This window comes from Schistocerca cancellata, chromosome 7, assembly GCF_023864275.1.
Source record: "Schistocerca cancellata isolate TAMUIC-IGC-003103 chromosome 7, iqSchCanc2.1, whole genome shotgun sequence".
In the NCBI taxonomy this organism is placed as follows: Eukaryota; Metazoa; Arthropoda; class Insecta; order Orthoptera; family Acrididae; genus Schistocerca; species Schistocerca cancellata.
In genome coordinates this window covers 118,455,265-118,464,311 of record NC_064632.1, presented here as the reverse complement: position 1 = coordinate 118,464,311, position 9,047 = coordinate 118,455,265, and the positions used below count along the sequence as shown (strand labels likewise).

Genomic DNA, 9,047 nt, shown 5'->3' with positions numbered 1-9,047 from the left:
TTCTTCCAATGAATCTCAGTCTGGCATCTGCTTTACCGACAATCAACATTATATGATCATTCCATTTTAAATCACTCCTAATGCGTACTCCCAGATAATTTATGGTATTAACTGCTTCCAGTTGCTGACCTGCTATTTTGTAGCTAAATGATAAAGGATCTATCTTTCTGTGTATTCGAAGCACATTACACTTGTCTACATTGAGATTCAGTTGCCATTCCCTGCACCATGCGTCAATTCGCTGCAGATCCTCCTGCATTTCAGTACAATTTTCCATTGTTACAACCTCTCGATACACCACAGCATCATCTGCAAAAAGCCTCAGTGAACTTCCGATGTCATCCACCAGGTCATTTATGTATATTGTGAATAGCAACGGTCCTATGACACTCCCCTGCGGCACACCTGAAATTACTCTTACTTCGGAAGACTTCTCTCCATTGAGAATAACATGCTGCGTCCTGTTATCTAGGAACTCCTCAATCCAATCACACAATTGGTCTGATAGTCCATATGCTCTTACTTTGTTCAATAAACGACTGTGGGGAACTGTATCGAACGCCTTGCGGAAGTCAAGAAACACGGCATCTACCTGTGAACCCGTGTCTATGGCTCTCTGAGTCTCGTGGACGAATAGCGCGAGCTGGGTTTCACATGACCGTCTTTTTCGAAACCCATGCTGATTCCTACAGAGTAGATTTCTAGTCTCCAGAAAAGTCATTATACTCGAACACAATACGTGTTCCAAAATTCTACAACTGATCGACGTTAGAGATATAGGTCTATAGTTCTGCACATCACTTCGATGTCCCTTCTTGAAAACGGGGATGACCTGTGCCCTTTTCCAATATAGTCGCTTCGTCACCTACCCAGCCAGCGTAGGAAATGCCTCCGATTCATGGCCGGCTACGGACTACAGCACTTCCTAACTATCGTGAATACATCAGTACGAGACAATAATTTATTTAAACTGGTAAAAATGTCTTCCTCACGTAAGAGGAACCTTACAACCTCTATCTCTTCTACACGACTCGTAGTTTTTCGTCTATCGCGTCATCAAACAAGCCTTCCCCCTCATACAGACTTTCAGTGTACTCTTTCCACCTATCCGGTCTCGCCTCTGCATTTAACAATGGAATTTCCATTTCACTCTTAATGCTACCACTCTTGCTTTTAATTTCGCGGAAGTTTGTTTTGACTTTCCTACATGCTGAGTCAGCGACCTCTGCATCCTAATAGAGCACGGAGGGTAAATAGCAGTGAGGATTGAACAAAAGCAGCAGTGGGGAGACGTCGGCAAGTGGGGTCGGCGGCGGGGGAGGCGGATGTAGAAGTTTGCCTCTGCCGCCAGTCGCCCTAGTTAGGCCTCTGCTTTCTGCTCAGTCAGCCGCCGTCCGATGCTTCGTGGCCCGCCGGCGAGTGGGCGCAGAGCGCAGTGCGTGCGGCCGAGCAAAGACAGCTGCGCCAGGCCCGTACATCTGTGCGCACGGCGGACAGATGCGGGGAGGCGCCTGCCGCAAAAACTAATTGGGTCGCCCCGCTGGCCTAATGGCCACATTAGCGCCCACGGCTCCGCAAACAGCGGCCTGCTGCCGGTAGCCGGTGGCCGCTCTCCCCCTGTGGCCGCGCGCCACTTCTGGAGTCTCGTGGGCTGCCCGCGCGGTCAGACGTCAAACACCGCACACGCGGACAGGCGGACTGGCGAGCGACGCGCGTGCCGCATTTGTTTAGTGCTGCCGAAACGTAACACCCCCATACAAGCCGATAATTGAACGTCCGTTACGTCGCCTTAAACAAATGTGTACTAAACGGTTTTATGTTGCGACATTTACGCAGCCCCCTCCGATCTTTCCCTCGGTGACCATCCGTACACACGCTTTACAAACAGCCTACCAACCACTTTACATCTCCGTCTTAAGATGCTATTTCACAAGGAACCACTTGAGTGAGAGGTCACAGAAGGCCAATGGCGTTTATGGCATTCGATGGCCCACATATTGTCTACCGTGTAACCTCAATATTGGCTGCTGATAGCCACAAGGGACGATACTGGAACTATCTCATGATACTTCGTAGCGTGAGGCTACGGAGCGTCGTTGAACTTCTCAGTCGGCGATTAGGTCGCAACAGTACTACGAGGGGCGTTTGAAAAGTCCATGCAAAAATAAAAACTACCCTACTGGCCATTAAAATTGCTACACCACGAAGATGAAGGGCTACATACGCGCCGGCCGAAGTGGCCGAGCGGTTCTAGGCGCTACAGACTGGAGCCGCGCGACCGCTACGGTCGCAGGTTCGAATTCTGCCTCGGGCATGGATGTGTGTGATGTCCTTAGGTTAGTTAGGTTTAAGTAGTTCTAAGTTCTAGAGGACTTATGACCTCAGATGTTGAGTCCCATAGTGCTCAGAGCCATTTGAACCATTTTTAAAAGCTACATACGCGAAATTTAACCGACAGGAAGAAGATGCTGTGATATGCAAATGGTTAGCTTTTCAGAGCATTCGCACAAGGTTGGCGCCGGTGGCGACACCCACAACGTGCTGACATAAGGAAAGTTTCCAACCGATTTCTCATACACAAACAGCAGTTGACCGACGTTGCCTGGTGAAACGTTGTTGTGAGGCCTCGTGTAAGGAGGAGAAATGCGTACCATCACGTTTACGACGTTGGTAAAGGTCGGATTGTAGCCTATCGCGATTGCGGTTTATCGTGTCGCGACGTTGTTGTTCGCGTTGGTCGAGATCCAATGACTGTTAGCAGAATATGGAATTGGTCGGTTCAGGAGGGTAATACGGAACGCCGTGCTGGATCCCAAGGGCCTCGTATCACTAGCAGTCGAGATGACAGGCATCTTATCCGCATGGCTATAACGGATCGTACAGCCACGACTCGATCCCTGAGTCAACAGATGGGGACGAATGGTTCAAATGGCTCTGAGCACTATGGGACTTAACTTCTGAGGTCATCAGTCCCCTAGAACTTAGAACTACTTAAACCTAACTAACCTAACGACATCACACACACCCATGCCCGAGGCGGGATTCGAACCTGCGACCGTAGCGGTCGCGCGGTTCCAGACTGTAGCGCCTAGAACCGCTCGGCCACGCAGGCCGGCAGATGGAGACGTTTTCAAGACAACAACCATCTGCACGAGCAGTTCGACGACGTTTGCAGCAGCATGGACTATCAGTTCGGAAACCATAGCTGCGGTTACCGTTGACGCTGCATCACAGACAGGAGCCCCTGCGATGGTGTACCCAACGACGGGGTGCACGAATGGCTAAACGTCATTTTTTCGGATGAATCCAGGTTCTGCTTACAGCATCATGATGGTCGCATCCGTGTTTGGCGACATCGCGGTGAACGCACATTGCAAGCGTCTATTCGTCATCGCCATACTGGCGTATCACCCGGCGTGATGGTATGGGGTGCCATTTGGTTACACGTCTCGGTCACCTCTTATTCGCAATGATGGCCCTTTGAACAGTGGACGTTACATTTCAGATATGTTACGACCCGTGGCTCTACCCTTCGTTCAATCCCGGTGAAACCCTATATTTCAGCAGGATAATGCACGACCGCATTTGCAGGTCCTGTGAAAATGTTCGACTGCTGCCCTCGCCAGCACATTCTCCATATCTCTCACCAATTGAAAACTTCTGGTCAATGGTGGCCGAGCAACTGGCTCGTCACAACAACGACAGTCACTGCTCTTGATGAGCTGTGGTATCGTGTTGAAGCTGCATGGGCAGCTGTACCTGTACACGCCATCCAAGCTCTGTTTGACTCAATGCCCAGGCGTATCAAGGCCAGAGGTGGTTGTTCTGGATGCTGATTTCTCAGGAACTATGCACCCAAATTGAGTGAAAATGTAATCACATGTCAGTTGTAGTATAATATATTTGTCCAATGAATACCCGTTTATCACCTGCATTTCTTCTTGGTGTAGCTATTTTAATGGCCAGTAGTGTACTTACGTGTTTGGGGTAAACCTTTTTTATTTTTTGACATAGTCTCCTTTTGGACTTATACACTTCGTTCAACGCTGTTCTAATTTGTTGATCCCTTTCGAATAATAGGAATTGTCCAAGTCTGCAAAATAGCTATTAGTTGCTGCAATCACCTCCTCGTTTGAATAGAATCTTTGTCCCGCCAGCCATTTCTTCAAATTGGAAAACAAATAGTAGCGCGAGGGAGCCAAGTCTGGAGAACAGGGGGGATGTGAAACGAGTTTGAATCCTGTTTCCATTAATTTTGCGACCACAACTGCTGAGGTGTGTGCTGCTGCATTGTCGTCATGCAAAAGGACTTTTTTGCCGTCCAATCGCCGGCGTTTTTCTTGCAGCTCGGTTTTCAAACGGTCCAATAACGATGAATAATATGCACCTGTAATAGTTTAACACTTTTCTAGATAGTCGATGAGGATTATCCCTTGCGAATCCCAAAAGACAGTAGCCATAACCTTTCCGGCAGAAGGAATGGTCTTCGCCTTTTTTGGTGGAGGTTCTCCCTTGGTAACCGATTGTTTAGATTGTTGTTTGGTCTCAGGAGAATAGTAATGTATCCATGTTTCATCCACAGTGACGAAACGACGCTTAAAGTCCTGCGGATTCTTCCTGAACAGCTGCAAACGATCCTTGCAACACTTCACACGATTTCGTTTTTGGTCAAGCGTGAGCAATCGCGGAACCCGTCTTGCGGATAGCTTTCTCAAGTCCAAATGTTTATGCAAAATATTATGTACCCGTTCATTCGAGATGCCCACAGCACTAGCAATTTCACGCACCTTAACTCTTCTGTCATCCTTCACCATATCACGGATTTTATCAATGATTTCTGGAGTCGTAACTTCCACAGGGCGTCCAGAACGTTCAGCGTCACTTGTGCCCATATGACCACTCCGAAAATTTTGAAACCACTTATAAACTGTTCTAATCGAAGGTGCAGAATCACCTAATGTTTATCAAGCTTTTGTTTAGTCTCCTGAGGCGTTTTGCCTTTCATACAGTAATGTTTAACCACCACACGAAATTCTTTTTCGTCCATTTTTTGTCAATCACTCGACTTCTTTGATTCACACGAATGTCAAACAAAAAAGAAATAGACCAATATGGCTGAAACTTGGTGTGCGTTCTTTCCAAAGATGCTACTATCTAAAAATGATCTCGACGCGCGCCGGTGGTGCCATCTCTCGAACTTTGCAAACGGCCCTCGTACAGTGCTAGTGCTGTTGACACAAAGTAGAGCGCTTGCAACGGTAAACAGCGCAAACATTGTATTTTATCTACAAAAATAGTTGTAGAAATTGACATTTCGTCAGAAAGGAACCCAAGGAATTTCGCAGAGCGTGAAAGAAATGGCAAATAAAACATTAATGTTTCTGCAAGAAGAGTCAGTGCAATTTGTGGTGTCGTATACGCTCGACAGCGCGGACAATGTGTATCAGGAGCCTACTGATCAGCCAGAAAATTATATCGCATATCTAATAGCCGGTACGTCCGCCCTTGGCACTGATATACAGGGTGTTTCAAAAATGACCGGTATATTTGAAACGGCAATAAAAACTAAACGAGCAGCGATAGAAATACACCGTTTGTTGCAATATGCTTGGGACAACAGTACATTTTCAGGCGGACAAACTTTCGAAATTACAGTAGTTACAATTTTCAACAACAGATGGCGCTGTAAGTGATGTGAAAGATATAGAAGACAACGCAGTCTGTGGGTGCGCCATTCTGTACGTCCTCTTTCTGCTGTAAGCGTGTGCTGTTCACAACGTGCAACTGTGCTGTGGACAACATGGTTTATTCCTTAGAACAGAGGATTTTTCTGGTGTTGGAATTCCACCGCCTAGAACACAGTGTTGTTGCAACAAGACGAAGTTTTCAACGGAGGTTTAATGTAACCAAAGGACCGAAAAGCGATACAATAAATGATCTGTTTGAAAAATTTCAACGGACTGGGAACGTGACGGATGAACATGCTGGAAAGGTAGGGCGACCGCGTACGGCAACCACAGAGGGCAACGCGCAACTAGTGCAGCAGGTGATCCGACAGTGGCCTCGGGTTTCCGTTCGCCGTGTTGCAGCTGCGGTCCAAATGACGCCAACGTCCATGTATCGTCTCATGCGCCAGTGTTTACACTTCTATCCGTACAAAATTCAAACGCGGCAACCGCTCAGCGCCGCTACCGTTGCTGCACGAGAGACATTCGCTAACGATATAGTGCACAGGATTGATGACGGCGATATGCATGTGGGCAGCATTTGGTTTACTGACGAAGCTTATTTTTACCTGGACGGCTTCGTCAATAAACAGAACTGGCGCATATGGGGAACCGAAAAGCCCCATGTTGCAGTTCCATCGTCCCTGCATCCTCAAAAAGTACTGGTCTGGGCCGCCATTTCTTCCAAAGGAATCATTGGCCCATTTTCCAGATCCGAAACGATTACTACATCACGCTATCTGGACATTCTTCGTGAATTTGTGGCGGTACAAACTGCCTTAGACGACACTGCGAACACCTCGTGGTTTATGCAAGATGGTGCCCGGCCACATCGCACGGCCGACGTCTTTAATTTCCTGAATGAATATTTCGATGATCGTGTGATTGCTTTGGGCTATCCGAAACATACAGGAGGCGGCGTGGATTGGCCTCCCTATTCGCCAGACATGAACCCCTGTGACTTCTTTCTGTGGGGACACGTGAAAGACCAGGTGTACCGCCAGAATCCAGAAACAATTGAACAGCTGAAGCAGTACATCTCATCTGCATGTGAAGCCACTCCGCCAGATACGTTGTCAAAGGTTTCGGGTAATTTCATTCAGAGACTACGCCATATTATTGCTACGCATGGTGGATATGTGGAAAATATCGTACTATAGAGTTTCCCAGACCGCAGCGCCATCTGTTGTTGACAATTGTAACTACTGTAATTTCGAAAGTTTGTCTGCCTGAAAATGTACTGTTGTCCCAAGCATATTGCAACAAACGGTGTATTTCTATCGCTGCTCGTTTAGTTTGTATTGCCGTTTCAAATATACCGGTCATTTTTGAAACACCCTGTAACAGTGGCGACGCGTCGTAGCGTTGAAGTCCAAATGGCATTGGTAGATCGCGGGAGGGAGTTGACACCTTATCTGCGCACACAAGTCACCTAATTCCCGTGAATTCCGGGGAGGATTGGGGGGGAGGGGCAGGGCGATGACGTCTGACGCCATGTTCAACCAAATCCCAGATGTGTTCACTCCAGTTCAGATCTGACGAGGGAAGCACCTCAATTGGAACGCGCCACTGTGTTCCATCACACTCCTGGACTTTTGACATGGGGCGTTATCTTGTTGAAAAATGTCACTGCCGTCAGGGAACATGATCATCACGAAGGGTCTGCAGCCAGTGTACGATACTCCTTGCCCATCGTCGTACCTTATACGAGCCCCACTGGATCCGTGTACGCCCACGTGAATGCTACCCAGAGCATAATGGAGTCACCGCCGGCTTGTCTCCGTCAGTACATGTGTCAAGTAGCTGTTCCCCTGGAAGACGAAGGATTCATCCTCCCATCGGCATGATGGAGAAGTTATCGGGATTCGTCGGAGCATGCTACTGCGCCATCGTCCAGTGCCGATGCATTTCACTCGTAGTTGCCGATGTCGTGGTGTTATGCACGTGCATAGGCTGTCGGCTGCGGAGGCCCATCGTTAGGGTGTGTTCGGTGCACTGTGTGTTCGTGCACGCTTGTAGTCTGCCCAATATTAGTGTCTGATATTAGTTCCGCCACACTTCGCCGCCTGTCCTGCTTTACCAGCCTGCCTAGCCTGCGGCATTCGACGTCTCTAATGAGCGATGCACGCCCAACACCACTACGTTTGGACTTAGTTTCACCTTCGTTTCGCCACGTGTTGACGACACTCATCACAGCACTCCTCGAATACCCGACAAGTCGCGCAGTTTCGGAAATGCTAAGACAGATCGCGCGCTTTCCCCATTCCACACACAGATAACACGCTCACTGATACTACATGCACCGTGCGTATGTCCGACTAGCAGTCATTCCTCTCCAGGTGACCCTGCTATCGCCTGGACTGCTTTACATCCATAATAGGTCAAAATGAAATGATAATTAAATTGACACCCTAGCTGCAAGCAGGCGTTGATACACTTCATTGGGGACATGTTGAAAATGTGTGCCCCGACCGGGACTCGAACCCGGGATCTCCTGCTTACATGGCAGACGCTCTATCCATCTGAGCCACCGCGGGCACAGAGGATAGTGCGTCTGCAGGGACTTATCCCCTGCACGCCCCCCGGGACTTGGTAGATTAATCTGCCACGAGTAATGAGTATGATGGGCAAACATCTATTAGGCGCACTACGAATGTAGTATTGTGGACATGTTGGTAATGTGGATCTCACGGGGGGCGTGCAAGGGATAAGTCCCTGCAGACGCACTATCCTCTGTGCCCGCGGTGGCTCAGATGGATAGAGCGTCTGCCATGTAAGCAGGAGATCCCGGGTTCGCGTCCCGGTCGGGGCACACATTTTCAACATGTCCCCAATGAAGTGTATCAACGCCTGCTTGCAGCTAGGGTGTCAATTTAATTATCATTTCATTTCTAGCAAAGCTGCATGGTCATCGACGGTAACTGTTCTTTCGGGAACAGATACTACCGTCATATATAGTTAAAAATATGGGTTCCCGGCCTTTGACCTCCTTGTGCGAACGCACACGCTATGCCCGAACTCGTACGGGACTTGGTAGATTAATCTGCCACGAATAATGAGTATGATGGGCAAACATCTATTAGGCGCACTACGAATGTAGTATTGTGGACATGTTGGTAATGTGGATCTCACGGGGGGCGTGCAAGGGATAAGTCCCTGCAGACGCAATATCCTCTGTGCCCGCGGTGGCTCAGATGGATAGAGCGTCTGCCATGTAAGCAGGAGATCCCGGGTTCGCGTCCCGGTAGGGGCACACATTTTCAACATGTCCCCGATGAAGTGTATCAACGCCTGCTTGCAGCTAGGGTGTCAATTTAATTA

The 9,047-nt window shown here is 48.5% G+C and overlaps 1 non-coding gene across 1 annotated transcript; it reads right to left on the bottom strand.

The window, feature by feature from the left end:
• Nucleotides 1-8,189: 8,189 nt before the first annotated feature.
• Nucleotides 8,190-8,264, bottom strand: Trnat-ugu (transfer RNA threonine (anticodon UGU)). The gene has a single exon. It is a non-coding gene; the product is annotated as a tRNA-Thr (tRNA).
• Nucleotides 8,265-9,047: the final 783 nt, after the last annotated feature.